Here is a 20625-nt window from a genome sequence, read left to right on the forward strand (position 1 = left end):
TTGACTGGCAGACCGGAGAGGTCCTTCGCTGGGGACAGGACTGCCATAAGACTTGTCTAGTTCCCGTTCATCCTGCCCGTCCTTCTCCTACCCCAGCCAATCTGCCCGGTCTTCCGGTTCCCTATTGGTCTTATGCGGATGTCTTCAATAAAAAAGAGGCAGAGACTTTACCTCCTCATAGACCATACGACTGCCCAATCGACCTGATGCCCGGCTCTACTCCTCCCCGTGGGCGAATCTACCCTTTGTCCGCTGCTGAAACCCGGTCCATGTCTGAATATATTGAGGAGAACCTGGCCCGGGGATTTATCCGGAAATCTACCTCCCCGGCGGGAGCAGGCTTCTTCTTTGTCAAAAAGAAGGACGGCTCACTCCGTCCATGTATAGACTAAAGAGGCCTAAACCAGATTACTGTGAAGAATAAATACCCCCTTCCGCTTATTCCTGAATTATTTGACCGTCTGAGGGGGGCTAGAGTCTTCACCAAACTGGATCTCCGTGGGGCATATAACCTGGTCCGTATCCGTCAGGGGGATGAGTGGAAGACGGCATTCAATACCCGGGACGGCCACTATGAGTACCTTGTGATGCCCTTCGGTCTCTGTAACGCTCCTGCCGTCTTTCAAGAGTTAGTCAATGACATCTTCCGTGATCTTCTCTACTCCTGCGTGGTGGTGTACCTGGACGATATCTTGGTCTTCTCTCCGGATCTTCCTACTCACCGGAGGGACGTTCGTCAGGTCCTGCTCAGGCTCAGGCAGAACCACCTCTACGCTAAATATGAGAAGTGCATCTTTGAGCAGACCTCGCTTCCGTTTCTGGGCTACATAATCTCTCAGACAGGTCTACAAATGGATCCAGAGAAACTGTCTGCCATCCAGAAGTGGCCCCGACCAGAGGGGTTGAAGGCTATTCAGCGGTTCCTGGGCTTCGCCAACTATTACCGCCTGTTCATACCGCACTTCTCTTCCCGGACCGCCCCTATCTCTGCTCTCACCCGTAAAGGTACGAACCCCAGAGAATGGCCGCCCGAAGCAGAGGAGGCATTTCTTTCCTTAAAACAGGCCTTCCTCTCCGCCTCGGTGCTGCATCGTCCGGACGGCAACAAACAATTCTTCCTAGAAGTTGACGCATCCTCCTCCGGAGCTGGGGCGGTACTTACCCAAAAATCTTCTTCCGGAAGAAAGGTAACCTGCGGCTTTTTCTCCAAACTTTTCTCCTCTTCTGAGCGCAATTATTCTATAGGAGACCGAGAATTGTTGGCCATTAAGATGGCACTGGAGGAGTGGCGTTACCTGCTCGATGTTATGTTCTGCTACCAAAGCTAAGGAAAGAGAGGAGATCTGTCCCTACTATAGGACTCAGCTGAATCCCTACGATGTAACAGGGAACCTGATCCTGCGATCAGACCTGCTAAAGTCCTAATCTAGTCTGTACGGAGACCTATAGATGTGGGGAGGGAATCCCTACAAGTACTAAGGACTGGGAGGAATATGGGACACCTCCTAACAGAAATAGTAGCAGACAGACGAACAAACAAAATAGATAGAACCTAGAGGTCCGTAGACCAAGCAAACTAACAGAGTTAGATACAGAGCACAGGCTAGCTAGAAAGTAGATATACAATGAAGTCCAGCAAAGCCAGAAGGGCGGAGCAGGATTAAATAGGCCAACAAGGTCATGTGACCAGCAAAGGAAAAAAAACCTAACAGCAAGGTTCTAACACTCGAGGGGGCTCTCCACCCGGTAATAATTTACACTGACTACAAGAACTTGGCATATCTCCAGAGTGCCCAGAGACTTAACCCGCGCCAAGCCCGGTGGTCTTTGTTTTTTGCCCGCTTTGATTTCATTCTTCATTTTCGTCCGGCTGACAAAAACATCAAAGCTGACGCCCTGTCCTGATCCTTTCTGGTGTCTGATCTTGAGGAGGAGCCTAAACACATCATCGATCCCGCCAGAGTAATGCAGGTAGCCCCCGTGGGCCTAAATTGTCTCCCTCCCGGTAAGACGTTCGTAACGGAGTCCGATCGGGAGAAGATTCTACACTGGGGTCACTCGTCTAAGCTAGCTGGGCACGCCGGTCAGAAAAAGATCCTCCAGCTTATTACCCAGCACTACTGGTGGCCTACCCTGCACAAGGATGTAATTTACTTTGTTTCTGCCTGTGTGTCCTGCGCCCGCAACAAAGTTCCGAGACACCTGCCTGCCGGCCGCCTTCTCCCTCTGCCTGTGCCTGCTGCCCCGTGGCAATGTAGCACCCTGAGGATTCGGCTGCTACAGGGGTATTGCACCTCAACCCAGAGGTGTGATATTCCACTCCCGGGTAAGGATGGAGTGTGGAACTGAGCTCGGTAGGCTGCATGCACTACACACATCCCATTTCCGAGGAACAGACCAACGGTACTCCCACTTAGAAATGTGCAGGTACGACCGAGTCTGTTCCTGGCTGGAGTGGGAGGGGGGTGGTACATCCCAAGTAGTGTAGGGGCAGATAGGGGGAGCAGCCTGGGTAAAGATAGGAGCTCATTGGGTGCTGGTCGCCTGAGCTCACACATAGAGGGAGTATATAAGGTGGGCACCATCAAAGAACAGGGTCAGTCAGTCAGTCTTTGCAGAGGAGTCAGTCTGTCAGAGACAACGGAAAGAGGAGCAGAGCAGATCCAAAGAGAGAGAGAGGAGAAGGAAGGAAAGACCCAGAGAGGGGACAAAGAGAGGACTCTGAGAGCCCAAATTCAAGCTACGGGTGAAGAGTCGGCATCAGGGTACCGGAACCCAAGCTGGTGGGGGCAAAAAACACACCCCAGCCAGAGACCGGAGGCCGTGGGCAGCGTCTGCCACGGCCACCCACCACATCCACCACGAAGGCATACCACGTGGAGGGTCAGGGAACCCAAGGCCAAGGGTCACCCAACAGAAGGCCCGAGGGAGCTGGACCTGGGTGGATCAATAGTGGGGACGGCCAGAGAAAGGACAGAAGGAGAGCTCAGGGTCACGCTCCGGACTCGCTTGGGGGTTGGCTGGATCCAGGACCTGGTGGACGCAGCACGGCTCGGGAGGTCACTTGAAGCTGGAGTGACCGGAACATCAGCAGTGAGTAAATACCCTAAACTGCACAACCCGACTCTGTCTTCCTTTAACACCTATGCTGCACCACCACAACGCCCATCCTCTGCACCTGACCCCCTGAGGCTATACCCCACCCGTTGGGGGTTATACCACCAAAAGCTGCACCTACACCATCAGCCTCAGCGGACCCTGCTGCAGCGGCGGCCATAGTGACCGCAATACAACGGGTGGCGTAGTCGACAATAAAGAACTTATAACATCTGTAGGACTGCCACATACAACTGAGTTTGACACCCTGGGCACGGACCGGGTCACAGCCACTCGGAAGACTACAAATCCCATCTGATCCGGCTCCGGGTATTCCCCTAAAGAATATGGCCCAGGGGGTGCGTCAACTTTGGCGTAGTCGGCAGGATTACGTGCCCGCAACACCCGGGTACTGCGTGCCTGAAGAAAAGAACGAATTTACCTCAAAAAGAAGTCTCCTGTCGGTTCCGGAGGGTCCATGCCATCGGACTCCATCACAGGTCGATTCCCGCCGGTTGTCCGCCATTAACAGCGTTTTCCCGCCATCTGCAGAGTTTCCCGCCACTGGGAAGCGATTCCCGCCATTTCCAAAGGTTTCCCGCCTTGGAAGAGCGGACGCCATTATGGGCGTGCCAGAGGGTGGCAAGAGGCCACCTCCCATCGTGGGCCAGGACCGAAAATGGCGCCAAAAGTGGAAACCGCCCCCACCAACAGAGACTGTGATGCTAGAGGTGTCTGTCAGCGTGAAAGAACAGCCCCTGGAGCTGACAGTCACCAAGTGGCCCCGGGACCGCCCTCGAAGGGGGAGGAGACGAAAGAAGAGAGCAAAGATGGGTGTCGCCTGGAGCAGTCTAGAGCGAGCGCACCCGGAGGCAAGAAGCCTGGAGAAGAATATCGGAGGAGCTTACCCGGAGATGGCGAGAAAGCAGAGCAGCACCGGCCCGTTGGCCAGGAGCCTGCTAGAAACAGCAGAAGGAGAGCAGAGCAGCACCGACCCGTTGGTCAGGAGCCTGCTAGAAGCAACGACCCCACTAGGCCTAGTGGAGGTCCTAGCACAGCTCCCCCGAGATCGGGAGTGTGCACAGACCGCGCTGGAGGGCCTCGCACGGAGGATGGCCCGGGTGCAGCGAGAGACGTTGGCGGAGTGGAGCCGAGAGATGGCCCAGCAGACCGAGACCTGTCAGCGGAGCACGCCACCCAAGACGAGGAGACCGACCGCCTCTGAGGATGGCGCGGGAGGACTGAAGGCCGGAGACGGCGCCGAGAAGGGAGCCGAACGAGTGGAGGCAGGTAAAGGGGACGTTTATACCCCAAACCGGGAAACCGCGAACCTGCCCCAGCTCCCCGTCGCAGAGCCCGAAGTCTATCCTGCCGTGCCCGTCGCTGCAACGTCACCGCCGCAGACTAGGCCTCAAACGGGAGCCGCGACCCCTGTGACGTCACACACCTCGATCCCGGGCGTGACCAAGCAGGAAGTACCACCAGCCTGGTCGCAAGGCCTAGTACCCCCGGGCGCCGCAATACCAACAGCGCCCCCTACCTCCGCGGAGCCCCCGGCCTGGTCGCAGGGCCAAGTAACACAGGGCGCCGCCGTCCTTACGGTGCCCTTTACCTTCCAGATACCCCAGGCCTGGCCGCAAGGCCCGGGCAACCCGGGCGCTAACACCACCGCGCCCATAAGACCTAAAGTGCCGCATCTGGGAGAGGACCTGTACGCCCAGCATACGTGCCCGGATGGGCAGCCATTTATATGGCCACCGGAGTTTCACCATCCCCGACTCCGGAGAGAGAGACCCCTGGATGAACCCCTGATCCCGGCTCCAAAGCCCGTAAAGAGGATCTCGCCCCCGCTAGCAGAAGCGCAGTTCGAGTGGGACCCCACCGGAGAAGATCTCATGGGGTTCACTCAAGAGACTCGGGCAGCTGCAGCGGAGCGTGCTGAGTGCTGCCGCCAACAGCTCGAGGACTTTGAGAGGGAGCGGAGAGAGAGGCGGGTCCGGGAACAGCAAGCTCAAGTAAGGAGCGCGGAGCAGAAGAGCCGGGCCAGGAGAGACCCCCGTGCAGCGCATAGTCCCCGCACCACCGGGACTGTGATAAAGTTTAATATGCAGCATGGGTGGGGCTTCATCCGAGACCACCGCACCCTAGGCGACGTCTTCGTGACCAGGAGAGACGTTGAGTCCCACCTACCGGAGGGACACAGAGGTCGTGACCTTTACATCGGGGACGAGGTCACCTTCACCCGGCACAAGTGTGCCAAAGGACCCTACGCCCTCCATGTGCATCGTCTGACGGAGGAAGAGCTGCGGTGTGAGGAGGAAGAACAAGAGGACCCGGACGGGTCTGAAACTAGAGCCAAAGGTAACAATAAAGAAAGAGCAGGAGGACGCCGTCGTTAAGTACAGCGAAGCAGAAGCTGTATATAGTTGCCCGTCGGGGCACCGTGAACTGAAACTGAAACTGAAACTGTTACTGTTGCTAAATATAGTCCCCGTTGGGACCAGCAAGTGTGAACTGTTACCCGTTTAACCCCTAAATCCCACTGACCGAGGACTGAGAGCGGTCATTCCTCCCCAATACCTGGCCGAGGACTGAGAGCGGCCACCTTCCCTTTTTGTATATAGTTGCGCGTCCTAAAGCGCCCCCTACCGGTTTTATAGGAAAACCAGTTTTCTAGAGAGACTGTCGCACTTTACCCGGTCACACGTTGCACAGTGACCGGAGGAGGAGCCAGAGGCGACAAGAATGTTTTATACGAAAGAATGTTTTATCTGCTAATATATGTTGTTTTATATGTCTTATATGTTTATGCAAAAATTTGTATGTTTTTGGTGTTATGTCTTACAGCCCGAGGACGTGCTGTGATTTACCAGGGGAGAATGTAGCACCCTGAGAGCCCAAATTCAAGCTACGGGTGAAGAGTCGGCATCAGGGTACCGGAACCCAAGCTGGTGGGGGCAAAAAACACACCCCAGCCAGAGACCGGAGGCCGTGGGCAGCGTCTGCCACGGCCACCCACCACATCCACCACGAAGGCATACCACGTGGAGGGTCAGGGAACCCAAGGCCAAGGGTCACCCAACAGAAGGCCCGAGGGAGCTGGACCTGGGTGGATCAATAGTGGGGACGGCCAGAGAAAGGACAGAAGGAGAGCTCAGGGTCACGCTCCGGACTCGCTTGGGGGTTGGCTGGATCCAGGACCTGGTGGACGCAGCACGGCTCGGGAGGTCACTTGAAGCTGGAGTGACCGGAACATCAGCAGTGAGTAAATACCCTAAACTGCACAACCCGACTCTGTCTTCCTTTAACACCTATGCTGCACCACCACAACCCCCATCCTCTGCACCTGACCCCCTGAGGCTATACCCCACCCGTTGGGGGTTATACCACCAAAAGCTGCACCTACACCATCAGCCTCAGCGGACCCTGCTGCAGCGGCGGCCATAGTGACCGCAATACAACGGGTGGCGTAGTCGACAATAAAGAACTTATAACATCTGTAGGACTGCCACATACAACTGAGTTTGACACCCTGGGCACGGACCGGGTCACAGCCACTCGGAAGACTACAACTCCCATCTGATCCGGCTCCGGGTATTCCCCTAAAGAATATGGCCCAGGGGGCGCGTCAGCAACATATAGCTATGGACTTCATAATAGATCTCCCCGTCTCTGCCGGTTGTACGGTCATTTGGGTGGTCGCTGACCGCTTTTCCAAAATGGCTCATTTTATTCCCCTGCCAGGCCTCCCGTCTGCTCCCGAGCTAGCTAAGGACTTTATCCGCCACATCTTCCGTCTCCATGGTCTGCCTCTCCACATTGTGTCGGATCGTGGGGTTCAGTTCACCTCACGCTTCTGGAGAGCCACATGTAAACTGCTCGACGTCACCCTGGACTTCTCCTCCGCTTACCACCCACAGTCCAATGGTCAAGTGGAGCGGATCAATCAGAATTTGACCAGTTACCCATGCCCACCATTCAGACTGGGTGGATCTCCTACCATGGGCCGAGTTCTCTTACAACAATCACGAGAGCGAATCTTCTTCTAAATCCCCGTTTTTTGTAGTCTTCGGTCAGCATCCTCGGATCCCTTTTCCTGTCTCCACCTCTGTGGACAACCCGGCCGCGGAATCTCTCGTTAGCAAATTTTCTTCCATTTGGGAGAGCACCCAATCCGCACTCCTTCAGTCATCCGAGCGGATGAAGAGACACGCCGCCAAAAAACGCCTGGATTCCCCACAATTTCGTCCCGGAGATAAAGTCTGGCTCTCATCCAAATATGTCCGGCTCAAGATTCCTTCCTATAAGTTAGGGCCTCGGTTCATCGGCCCACTGGAGGTTATCAAACAGATCAACCGGTGGCCTGTAAATTGAAACTCCCGGCCAACTTACGGATCCCTAACTCCTTCCATGTATCTCTTCTCAAACCTGTGGTACTTAACTCCTTTTCCAAGTCTACAGGTACGCCTCCTGCTCCGGTTTCTGCTGAAGACGAGTTTGAGGTAGAGAACATTCTGGCCACCAAAAGGGTAAGAGGAAAGACCTTTTTTCTAGTGGATTGGAAGGGGTTTGGTCCTGAGGAGAGAACATGGGAGCCCCGGGAGAACATCCATGCCCCTCTCATCCTTGCTAAATTTCTGTCTGGCCTAAAAAAGCGGGGGCCTAAGGGGGGGGGTACTGTAGCGTCGGCGTCCCTGCCTCCTGCTAGGCAGGGACACTGTTCCCCTCACCTCTCTGCTCCGTGCCCGGCGGCTTCCTCCCGCTCTGCCTGCAGCGCCCGCTCTCCCCCGGTCACTGTGCTTAGGGCGCGCGCGCGCGTGCTCCCCCTCTCTTAAAGGGGCCACGCGCGTCGCCCTAAGGAGTCCCCGGCCAATGGCCGGAGGATCCCTCCATATATAAGGCACCTCCTCCAAAATGGAGGTGCCCGAGCAATGTTGTTGCACTGTTCACTACTCTGCTTCAGCCCTCAGGTCCCGTTGCCAGTTACCTGCCAGTTACCTGCTAGTTTCCTGCCAGTCTCCTGCCAGTTTGCTGCCTGATTCCTGCCTGTCATCCGCTTTCCTGCTTGCTAGCCTGAGGTCCGACGGTCTGCCTTCCGACACCTGTCAGTCTGTCTATGGACCAGCTTTCCCGCTAACCTGGGAGCGCTCACCTGCTACCTGCCTGATAGCCTACCTGGAGGCTCCGCCGTCACGTGCTGTGACCACCTGCCAGTCCAGAGACTCTTGCCCGCTCACCTGGGAGCGCTCACCTGCTACCTGCCTGATAGCCTACCTGGAGGCTCCGCCGTCACGTGCTGTGACCACCTGCCAGTCCAGAGACTCTTGCCCGATCACCTGGGAGCGCTCATCTGCTACCTGCCTGTTAGCCTACCTAGAGGCTCCGCCGTCACGTGCTGTGACCACCTGCCAGTCCAGAGACTCTTGCCCGCTCACCTGGGAGCGCTCATCTGCTACCTGCCTGTTAGCCTACCTAGAGACTCCGCCGTCACGTGCTGTGACCACCTGCCAGTCCAGAGACTCTTGCCCGCTCATCTGGGAGCGCTCATCTACTACCTGCCTGTTAGCCTACCTGGAGGCTCCGCCGTCACATTCTGTGACCACCTGCTTATCCTGAGACTCTCGCCTGCTCTCCTGGGAGCTCTCATCTGCCATCTGCCTGCTAGCCTACCTGGAGGCTCAGCCATCACAGGTCGTACCTGCCCGTTTACCCAGAGACTGCCCCGGTCACTTGCAGTGACCTCCTGCCCGTTTCCCCAGAGACTGCCCCGGTCACTTGCCGTGACCTCCTGCCCGTTTCCCCAGAGACTGTCCCGGTCACTTGCTGTGACCTCCTGCCCGTTTACCCAGAGACTGTCCCGGTCACCTGCTGTGACCGCCTGCCTGTCTTCCCTGGTCGCCACCCGCTTCCTTACAAGGACTGCCCCCTTGTATAAGTTGCTCAGAGGTTCCGCCTCCCAGACCCGTTACAATTACACACAGAGGGATCTATTATATAGCGTCATTACACACAGAGGGATCTATTATATAGAGTCATTACACACAGAGGGATCTATTATATAGAGTCATTACACACAGAGGGATCTATTATATAGAGTAATTACACACAGAGGTATCTATTATATAGAGTCATTACACGCAGAGGGATCTATTGTATAGAGTCATTACACACAGAGGGATCTATTATATAGAGTCATTACACGCAGAGTGATCTATTATATAGAGTCATTACACGCAGAGGGATCTATTATATAGAGTCATTACACACAGAGGGATCTATTATATAGAGTCATTACACGCAGAGAGATCTATTATAGAGTCATTACACACAGAGGGATCTATTATATAGAGTCATTACACACAGAGGGATCTATTATATAGAGTCATTACACACAGAGCGATCTATTATACAGAGTCATTACACGCAGAGTGATCTATTATATAGAGTCATTACACACAGAGGGATCTATTATATAGACTCATTACACACAGAGGGATCTATTATATAGGGTCATTACACACAGAGGGATCTATTATATAGAGTCATTACACACAGAGGGATCTATTATATAGAGTCATTACACACAGAGCGATCTATTATATAGAGTCATTACACACAGAGGGATCTATTATATAGAGTCATTACACACAGAGCGATCTATTATATAGAGTCATTACACACAGAGGGATCTATTATATAGAGTCATTACACACAGAGCGATCTATCATATAGAGTCATTACACACAGAGGGATCTATTATATAGAGTCATTACACAGAGCGATCTATTATATAGAGTCATTACACACAGAGGGATCTATTATATAGAGTCATTACACACAGAGGGATCTATTATATAGAGTCATTACACACAGAGGGATCTATTATATAGTCATTACATGCAGAGGGATCTATTATATACAGTCATTACACACAGAGGGATCTATTATATAGAGTCATTACACACAGCAGGATCTATTATATAGAGTCATTACACACAGAGGGATCTATTGTATAGAGTCATTACACACAGAGGGATCTATTATATAGAGTCATTACACGCAGAGGGATCTATTATATAGAGTCATTACACACAGAGGGATCTATTATATAGAGTCATTACACACAGAGCGATCTATTATATAGAGTCATTACACACAGAGGGATCTATTATATAGAGTCATTACACAGAAGGATCTATTTTATAGAGTCATTACACACAGAGGGATCTATTATATAGAGTCATTACACGCAGAGGGATCTATTATATACAGTCATTACACACAGAGGGATCTATTATATAGAGTCATTACACACAGCAGGATCTATTATATAGAGTCATTACACACAGAGGGATCTATTATATAGAGTCATTACACACAGAGGGATCTATTATATAGAGTCATTACACGCAGAGGGATCTATTATATAGAGTCATTACACACAGAGGGATCTATTATATAGAGTCATTACACGCAGAGTGATCTATTATATAGAGTCATTACACGCAGAGGGATCTATTATATAGAGTCATTACACACAGAGGGATCTATTATATAGAGTCATTACACGCAGGGGGATCTATTATAGAGTCATTACACACAGAGGGATCTATTATATAGAGTCATTACACACAGAGGGATCAATTATATAGAGTCATTACACACAGAGGGATCTATTATATAGAGTCATTACACGCAGAGTGATCTATTATATAGAGTCATTACACGCAGAGGGATCTATTATATAGAGTCATTACACACAGAGGGATCTATTATATGGAGTCATTACACACAGAGGGATCTATTATATAGAGTCATTACACACAGAGGGATCTATTATATAGTCATTACACACAGAGGGATCTATTATATAGAGTCATTACACACAGAGTGATCTATTATATAGAGTCATTACACGCAGAGGGATCTATTATATAGAGTCATTACACACAGAGGGATCTATTATATAGACTCATTACACGCAGAGAGATCTACTACAGAGTTATTACACATAGAGGGATCTATTATATAGAGTCATTACACACAGAGGGATCTATTATATAGAGTCATTACACACAGAGCAATCTATTATATAGAGTCATTACACGCAGAGTGATCTATTATATAGAGTCATTACGCACAGAGGGATCTATTATATAGAGTCATTACACACAGAGGGATCTATTATATAGAGTCATTACACACAGAGGGATCTATTATACAGAGTCATTACACGCAGAGGGATCTATTATATAGAGTCATTACACACAGAGGGATCTATTATATAGAGTCATTACACACAGAGGGATCTATTATATAGAGTCATTACACACAGAGTGATCTATTATATAGAGTCATTACACACAGAGCGATCTATTATATAGAGTCATTACACGCAGAGGGATCTTTTATATAGAGTCATTACATGCAGAGGGATCTATTATATAGAGTCATTACACACAGAGTGATCTATTATATAGAGTCATTACACACAGAGGGATCTATTATATAGAGTCATTACACACAGAGTGATCTATTATATAGAGTCATTACACGCAGAGGGATCTATTATATAGAGTCATTACACACAGAGCGATCTATTATATAGAGTCATTACACACAGAGGGATCTATTATATAGAGTCATTACACACAGAGGGATCTATTATATAGAGTCATTACACACAGAGGGATCTATTATATAGAGTCATTACACGCAGAGGGATCTATTATATAGAGTCATTACACAGAGGGATCTATTATATAGAGTAATTACACGCAGAGGGATCTATTATATAGAGTCATTACACAGAGGGATCTATTATATGGAGTCATTACACAGAGTGATCTATTATATAAAGTCATTACACGCAGAAGGATCTATTATATAGAGTCATTACACAGAGGGATCTATTATATAGAGTCATTACACGCAGAGTGATCTATTATATAGAGTCATTGCACGCAGGGGGATCTATTATATAGAGTCATTACACGCAGAGTGATCTATTATATAGAGTCATTGCACGCAGAGGGATCTATTATATAGAGTCATTACACACAGAGTGATGTATTATATAGAGTCATTGCATGCAGAGGGATCTATTATATAGAGTCATTACACGCAGAGGGATCTATTATATAGAGTCATTACACACAGAGCGATCTATTATATAGTCATTACACACAGAGGGATCTATTATATAGAGTCATTACACACAGAGGGATCTATTATATAGAGTCATTACACGCAGAGTGATCTATTATATAGAGTCATTACACGCAGAGGGATCTATTATATAGAGTCATTACACACAGAGGGATCTATTATATGGAGTCATTACACACAGAGGGATCTATTATATAGACTCATTACACGCAGAGGGATCTATTACATAGTCATTACACATAGAGGGATCTATTATATAGAGTCATTACACACAGAGGGATCTATTATATAGACTCATTACACGCAGAGGGATCTATTACATAGTCATTACACATAGAGGGATCTATTATATAGAGTCATTACACACAGAGGGATCTATTATATAGAGTCATTACACACAGAGCAATCTATTATATAGAGTCATTACACGCAGAGTGATCTATTATATAGAGTCATTACGCACAGAGGGATCTATTATATAGAGTCATTACACACAGAGGGTTCTATTATATAGAGTCATTACACACAGAGGGATCTATTATACAGAGTCATTACACGCAGAGGGATCTATTATATAGAGTCATTACACACAGAGGGATCTATTATATAGAGTCATTACACACAGAGGGATCTATTATATAGAGTCATTACACACAGAGTGATCTATTATATAGAGTCATTACACACAGAGCGATCTATTATATAGAGTCATTACACGCAGAGGGATCTATTATATAGAGTCATTACATGCAGAGTGATCTATTATATAGAGTCATTACACACAGAGTGATCTATTATATAGAGTCATTACACAAAGAGGGATCTGTTATATAGAGTCATTACACACAGAGTGATCTATTATATAGAGTCATTACACGCAGAGGGATCTATTATATAGCGTCATTACACACAGAGCAATCTATTATATAGAGTCATTACACACAGAGGGATCTATTATATAGAGTCATTACACACAGAGGGATCTATTATATAGAGTCATTACACACAGAGCAATCTATTATATAGAGTCATTACACGCAGAGTGATATATTATATAGAGTCATTACGCACAGAGGGATCTATTATATAGAGTCATTACACACAGAGGGATCTATTATATAGAGTCATTACACACAGAGGGATCTATTATACAGAGTCATTACACGCTGAGAAATCTATTATATAGAGTCATTACTCACAGAGGGATCTATTATATAGAGTCATTACACACAGAGGGATCTATTATATAGAGTCATTACACACAGAGTGATCTATTATATAGAGTCATTACACACAGAGCGATCTATTATATAGAGTCATTACACGCAGAGGGATCTATTATATAGAGTCATTACATGCAGAGGGATCTATTATATAGAGTCATTACACACAGAGTGATCTATTATATAGAGTCATTACACACAGAGGGATCTATTATATAGAGTCATTACACACAGAGTGATCTATTATATAGAGTCATTACACGCAGAGGGATCTATTATATAGAGTCATTACACACAGAGGGATCTATTATATAGAGTCATTACACACAGAGGGATCTATTATATAGAGTCATTACATACAGAGGGATCTATTATATAGAGTCATTACACACAGATGGATCTATTATACAGAGTCATTACACGCAGAGGGATCTATTATATAGAGTCATTACACAGAGGGATCTATTATATAGAGTAATTACACGCAGAGGGATTTATTATATAGAGCCATTACACAGAGGGATCTATTATATGGAGTCATTACACACAGAGTGATCTATTATATAGAGTCATTACACGCAGAAGGATCTATTATATAGAGTCATTACACAGAGGGATCTATTATATAGAGTCATTACACGCAGAGTGATCTATTATATAGAGTCATTGCACGCAGAGGGATCTATTATATAGAGTCATTACACGCAGAGTGATCTATTTTATAGAGTCATTGCACGCAGAGGGATCTATTATATAGAGTCATTACACACAGAGTGATGTATTATATAGAGTCATTGCATGCAGAGGGATCTATTATATAGAGTCATTACACGCAGAGGGATCTATTATATAGAGTCATTACACGCAGAGGGATCTATTATATAGAGTCATTACACGCAGAGTGATCTATTATATAGAGTCATTACATGCAGAGGGATCTATTATATAGAGTCATTACACGCAGAGGGATCTATCATATAGAGTCATTACACGCAGAGGGATCTATTATATAGAGTCATTACACGCAGAGGGATCTATTATATAGAGTCATTACACGCAGAGGGATCTATCATATAGAGTCATTACACGCAGAGGGATCTATTATATAGAGTCATTACACGCAGAGGGATCTATTATATAGAGTCATTACACGCAGAGGGATCTATTATATAGAGTCATTACACACAGAGCGATCTATTATATAGAGTCATTACACGCAGAGGGATCTATTATATAGAGTCATTACACGCAGAGCGATCTATTATATAGAGTCATTACACGCAGAGGGATCTATTTTATAGAGTCATTACACGCAGAGAGATCTATTGTATAGAGTCATTACACACAGAGGGATCTATTATATAGAGTCATTACACGCAGAGGGATCTATTATATAGAGTCATTACACACAGAGGGATCTATTATATAGAGTCATTACACACAGAGGGATCTATTATATAGAGTCATTACACACAGAGGGATCTATTATATAGAGTCATTACAGACAGAGGGATCTATTATATAGAGCCTTTAAACACAGAGTGATCTATTATATATAGTCATTACACACGGAGGGATCTATTATATAGAGTCAGTACACACAGAGGGATCTATTATATAGAGTCATTACACACAGAGTGATCTATTATATAGAGTCATTACACGCAGAGGGATCTATTATATAGAGTCATTACACACAGAGGGATCTATTATATAGAGTCATTACACACAGAGGGATCTATTATATAGAGTCATTACATACAGAGGGATCTATTATATAGAGTCATTACACACAGATGGATCTATTATACAGAGTCATTACACGCAGAGGGATCTATTATATAGAGTCATTACACAGAGGGATCTATTATATAGAGTAATTACACGCAGAGGGATTTATTATATAGAGCCATTACACAGAGGGATCTATTATATGGAGTCATTACACACAGAGTGATCTATTATATAGAGTCATTACACGCAGAAGGATCTATTATATAGAGTCATTACACAGAGGGATCTATTATATAGAGTCATTACACGCAGAGTGATCTATTATATAGAGTCATTGCACGCAGAGGGATCTATTATATAGAGTCATTACACGCAGAGTGATCTATTTTATAGAGTCATTGCACGCAGAGGGATCTATTATATAGAGTCATTACACACAGAGTGATGTATTATATAGAGTCATTGCATGCAGAGGGATCTATTATATAGAGTCATTGCACGCAGAGGGATCTATTATATAGAGTCATTACACGCAGAGGGATCTATTATATAGAGTCATTACACGCAGAGTGATCTATTATATAGAGTCATTACATGCAGAGGGATCTATTATATAGAGTCATTACACGCAGAGGGATCTATCATATAGAGTCATTACACGCAGAGGGATCTATTATATAGAGTCATTACACGCAGAGGGATCTATTATATAGAGTCATTACACGCAGAGGGATCTATCATATAGAGTCATTACACGCAGAGGGATCTATTATATAGAGTCATTACACGCAGAGGGATCTATTATATAGAGTCATTACACGCAGAGGGATCTATTATATAGAGTCATTACACACAGAGCGATCTATTATATAGAGTCATTACACGCAGAGGGATCTATTATATAGAGTCATTACACGCAGAGCGATCTATTATATAGAGTCATTACACGCAGAGGGATCTATTTTATAGAGTCATTACACGCAGAGAGATCTATTGTATAGAGTCATTACACACAGAGGGATCTATTATATAGAGTCATTACACGCAGAGGGATCTATTATATAGAGTCATTACACACAGAGGGATCTATTATATAGAGTCATTACACACAGAGGGATCTATTATATAGAGTCATTACACACAGAGGGATCTATTATATAGAGTCATTACAGACAGAGGGATCTATTATATAGAGCCTTTAAACACAGAGTGATCTATTATATATAGTCATTACACACGGAGGGATCTATTATATAGAGTCAGTACACACAGAGGGATCTATTATATAGAGTCATTACACACAGAGTGATCTATTATATAGATTCATTACACACAGAGGGATCTATTTATAGAGTCATTACACACAGAGGGATCGATTATATAAAGTCATTACACACAGAGGGATCTATTATATAGAGTCATTGCACACAGAGGGATCTATTATATAGAGTCATTACACACAGAGGGATCTATTATATACAGTCATTACACACAGAGAGATCTATTATATAGAGTCATTACACACAGAGTGATCTATTATATAGAGTCATTACACACAGAGGGATCTATTATATAGAGTCATTACACACAGAGTTATCTATTATATAGAGTCATTACACACAGAGTGATCTATTATTTAGAGTCATTACACACAGAGGGATCTATTATATAGAGTCATTACACACAGAGGGATCTATTATATAGAGTCATTACACACAGAGTGATCTATTATATAGAGTCATTACACACAGAGGGATCTATTCTATAGAGTCATTACACACAGAGGGATCTATTATATAGAGTCATTACACACAGAGGGATCTATTATATAGAGTCATTACAGACAGAGGGATCTATTATATAGAGCCTTTAAACACAGAGTGATCTATAATATATAGTCATTACACACGGAGGGATCTATTATATAGAGTCAGTACACACAGAGGGATCTATTATATAGAGTCATTACACACAGAGTGATCTATTATATAGATTCATTACACACAGAGGGATCTATTTATAGAGTCATTACACACAGAGGGATCGATTATATAAAGTCATTACACACAGAGGGATCTATTATATAGAGTCATTGCACACAGAGGGATCTATTATATAGAGTCATTACACACAGAGGGATCTATTATATACAGTCATTACACACAGAGAGATCTATTATATAGAGTCATTACACACAGAGTGATCTATTATATAGAGTCATTACACACAGAGGGATCTATTATATAGAGTCATTACACACAGAGTTATCTATTATATAGAGTCATTACACACAGAGTGATCTATTATTTAGAGTCATTACACACAGAGGGATCTATTATATAGAGTCATTACACACAGAGGGATCTATTATATAGAGTCATTACACACAGAGTGATCTATTCTATAGAGTCATTACACACAGAGGGATCTATTCTATAGAGTCATTACACACAGAGGAATCTATTATATAGATTCATTACACACAGAGGGATCTATTCTATAGAGTCATTACACACAGAGGGATATATTATATAGAGTCATTACACACAGAGAGATCTATTATGTAGAGTCATTACATACAGAGGGATCTATTATATAGAGTCATTACACACAGAGGGATCTATTATATAGAGTCATTACACACAGAGGAATCTATTATATAGAGTCATTACACGCAGAGGGATCTATTATATAGAGTCATTACACACAGAGTGATCTATTATATAGAGTCATTACACGCGGAAGGATCTATTATATGGAGTCATTACACAGAGGGATCTATTATATAGAGTCATTACACGCAGAGTGATCTATTATATAGAGTCATTACACGCAGAAGGATCTATTATATAGAGTCATTACACAGAGGGATCTATTATATAGAGTCATTACACGCAGAGTGATCTATTATATAGAGTCATTGCACGCAGAGGGATCTATTATATAGAGTCATTACACACAGAGTGATCTATTATATAGAGTCATTGCACGCAGAGGGATCTATTATATAGAGTCATTACACGCAGAGTGATCTATTATATAGAGTCATTGCACGCAGAGGGATCTATAATATAGAGTAATTACACGCAGAGGGATCTATTATATAGAGTCATTACACGCAGAGTGATCTATTATATAGAGTCATTACACGCAGAGAGATCTATTATATAGAGTCATTACACGCAGAGGGATCTATTATATAGAGTCATTACACACAGAGGGATCTATTATATAGAGTCATTTCACGCAGAGAGATCTATTATATAGAGTCATTACACGCAGAGGGATCTATTATATAGAGTCATTACACGCAGAGGGATCTATTATATAGAGTCATTTCACGCAGAGAGATCTATTATATAGAGTCATTACACGCAGAGGGATCTATTATATAGAGTCATTACACGCAGAGGGATCTATTATATAGAGTCATTACACGCAGAGCGATCTATTATATAGAGTCATTACACGCAGAGGGATCTATTATATAGAGTCATTACACGCAGAGGGATCTATTATATAGAGTCATTACACGCAGAGGGATCTATTATATAGAGTCATTACACACAGAGGGATCTATTATATAGAGTCATTACACGCAGAGGGATCTATTATATAGAGTCATTACACACAGAGGGATCTATTATATAGAGTCATTACACACAGAGGGATCTATTATATAGAGTCATTACAGACAGAGGGATCTATTATATAGAGTCATTACAGACAGAGGGATCTATTATATAGAGTCTTTAAACACAGAGTGATCTATTATATAGAGTCATTACACACGGAGGGATCTATTATATAGAGTCAGTACACACAGAGGGATCTATTATATAGAGTCATTACACACAGAGTGATCTCTTATATAGATTCATTACACACAGAGGGATCTATTTATAGAGTCATTACACACAGAGGGATCCATTATATAGAGTCATTACACACAGAGGGATCTATTATATAGAGTCATTACACACAGAGGGATCTATTATATAGATTCATTACACACAGAGGGATCTATTATATAGAGTCATTACACACAGAGGGATCTATTATATACAGTCATTACACACAGAGGGATCTATTATATAGAGTCATTACACACAGAGTGATCTAATATATAGAGTCATTACACACAGAGGGATCTATTATATAGAGTCATTACACACAGAGTGATCTATTATATAGAGTCATTACACACAGAGTGATCTATTATATAGAGTCATTACACACAGAGGGATCTATTATATTAAGTCATTACACACAGAGGGATCTATTATATAGAGTCATTACACACAGAGTGATCTATTCTATAGAGTCATTACACACAGAGGGATCTATTCTATAGAGTCATTACACACAGAGGAATCTATTATATAGAGTCATTACACACAGAGGGATCTATTCTATAGAGTCATTACACACAGAGGGATCTATTATATAGAGTCATTACACACAGAGGGATCTATTATATAGAGTCATTACACACAGAGGGATCTATTATATAGAGTCATTACACACAGAGGGATCTATTATATAGAGTCATTACACACAGAGGGATCTATTATATAGAGTCATTACACACAGAAGGATCTATTCTATAGAGTCATTACACACAGAGGGATCTATTATATAGAGTCATTACACACAGAGTAATCTATTATATAGAGTCATTACACACAGAGGGATCTATTCTATAGAGTCATTACACACAGAGGGATCTATTATATAGAGTCATTACACACAGAGGGATCTATTATATAGAGTCATTACACACAGAGGGATCTATTATATAGAGTCATTACACACAGAGGGATCTATTATATAGAGTCATTACACACAGAGGGATCTATTATATAGGGTCATTACACACAGAGCGATCTATTATATAGAGTCATTCCACACAGAGGGATCTATTATATAGAGTCATTACACACAGAGGGATCTATTTCACGTGTTTATTTCTGTTAATGTTGATGATTATGGCTTACAGCCAATGTAAACACAAAAGTCATTATCTCAGTAAATTAGAATACTTTACAACAACAGCTTGAAAAATGTTTTTATAATCTGAAATGTATGATCAATAAATGTCCTCAATACTTGGTCGCGGCTCCTTGTGCATCAATTACTGCATTAATGCGGCAATGTGGCATGGAGGGATCAGCCTGTGGCATGGAGGGATCAGCCTGTGGCATGGAGGGATCAGCCTGTGGCACTGCTGAGGTGTTATGGAAGCCCAGGTGGCTTTGATAGCAGCCTTCAGCTCGTCTGCATTGTTGGCTCTGGGGTCTCATCTTCCTCTTGACAATACCCCATAGATTCTCTATAATAGATCCTCTATGGGGTTATGGTCAGGCGAGTTTGCTGCCAATCAAGCACAGTGATACTGTTGTGT

This window comes from Phyllobates terribilis, unplaced genomic scaffold (genome assembly GCF_046119375.1).
Source record: "Phyllobates terribilis strain yellow unplaced genomic scaffold, ASM4611937v1 Scaffold_2__4_contigs__length_985480577, whole genome shotgun sequence".
Taxonomy (NCBI): domain Eukaryota; kingdom Metazoa; phylum Chordata; class Amphibia; order Anura; family Dendrobatidae; genus Phyllobates; species Phyllobates terribilis.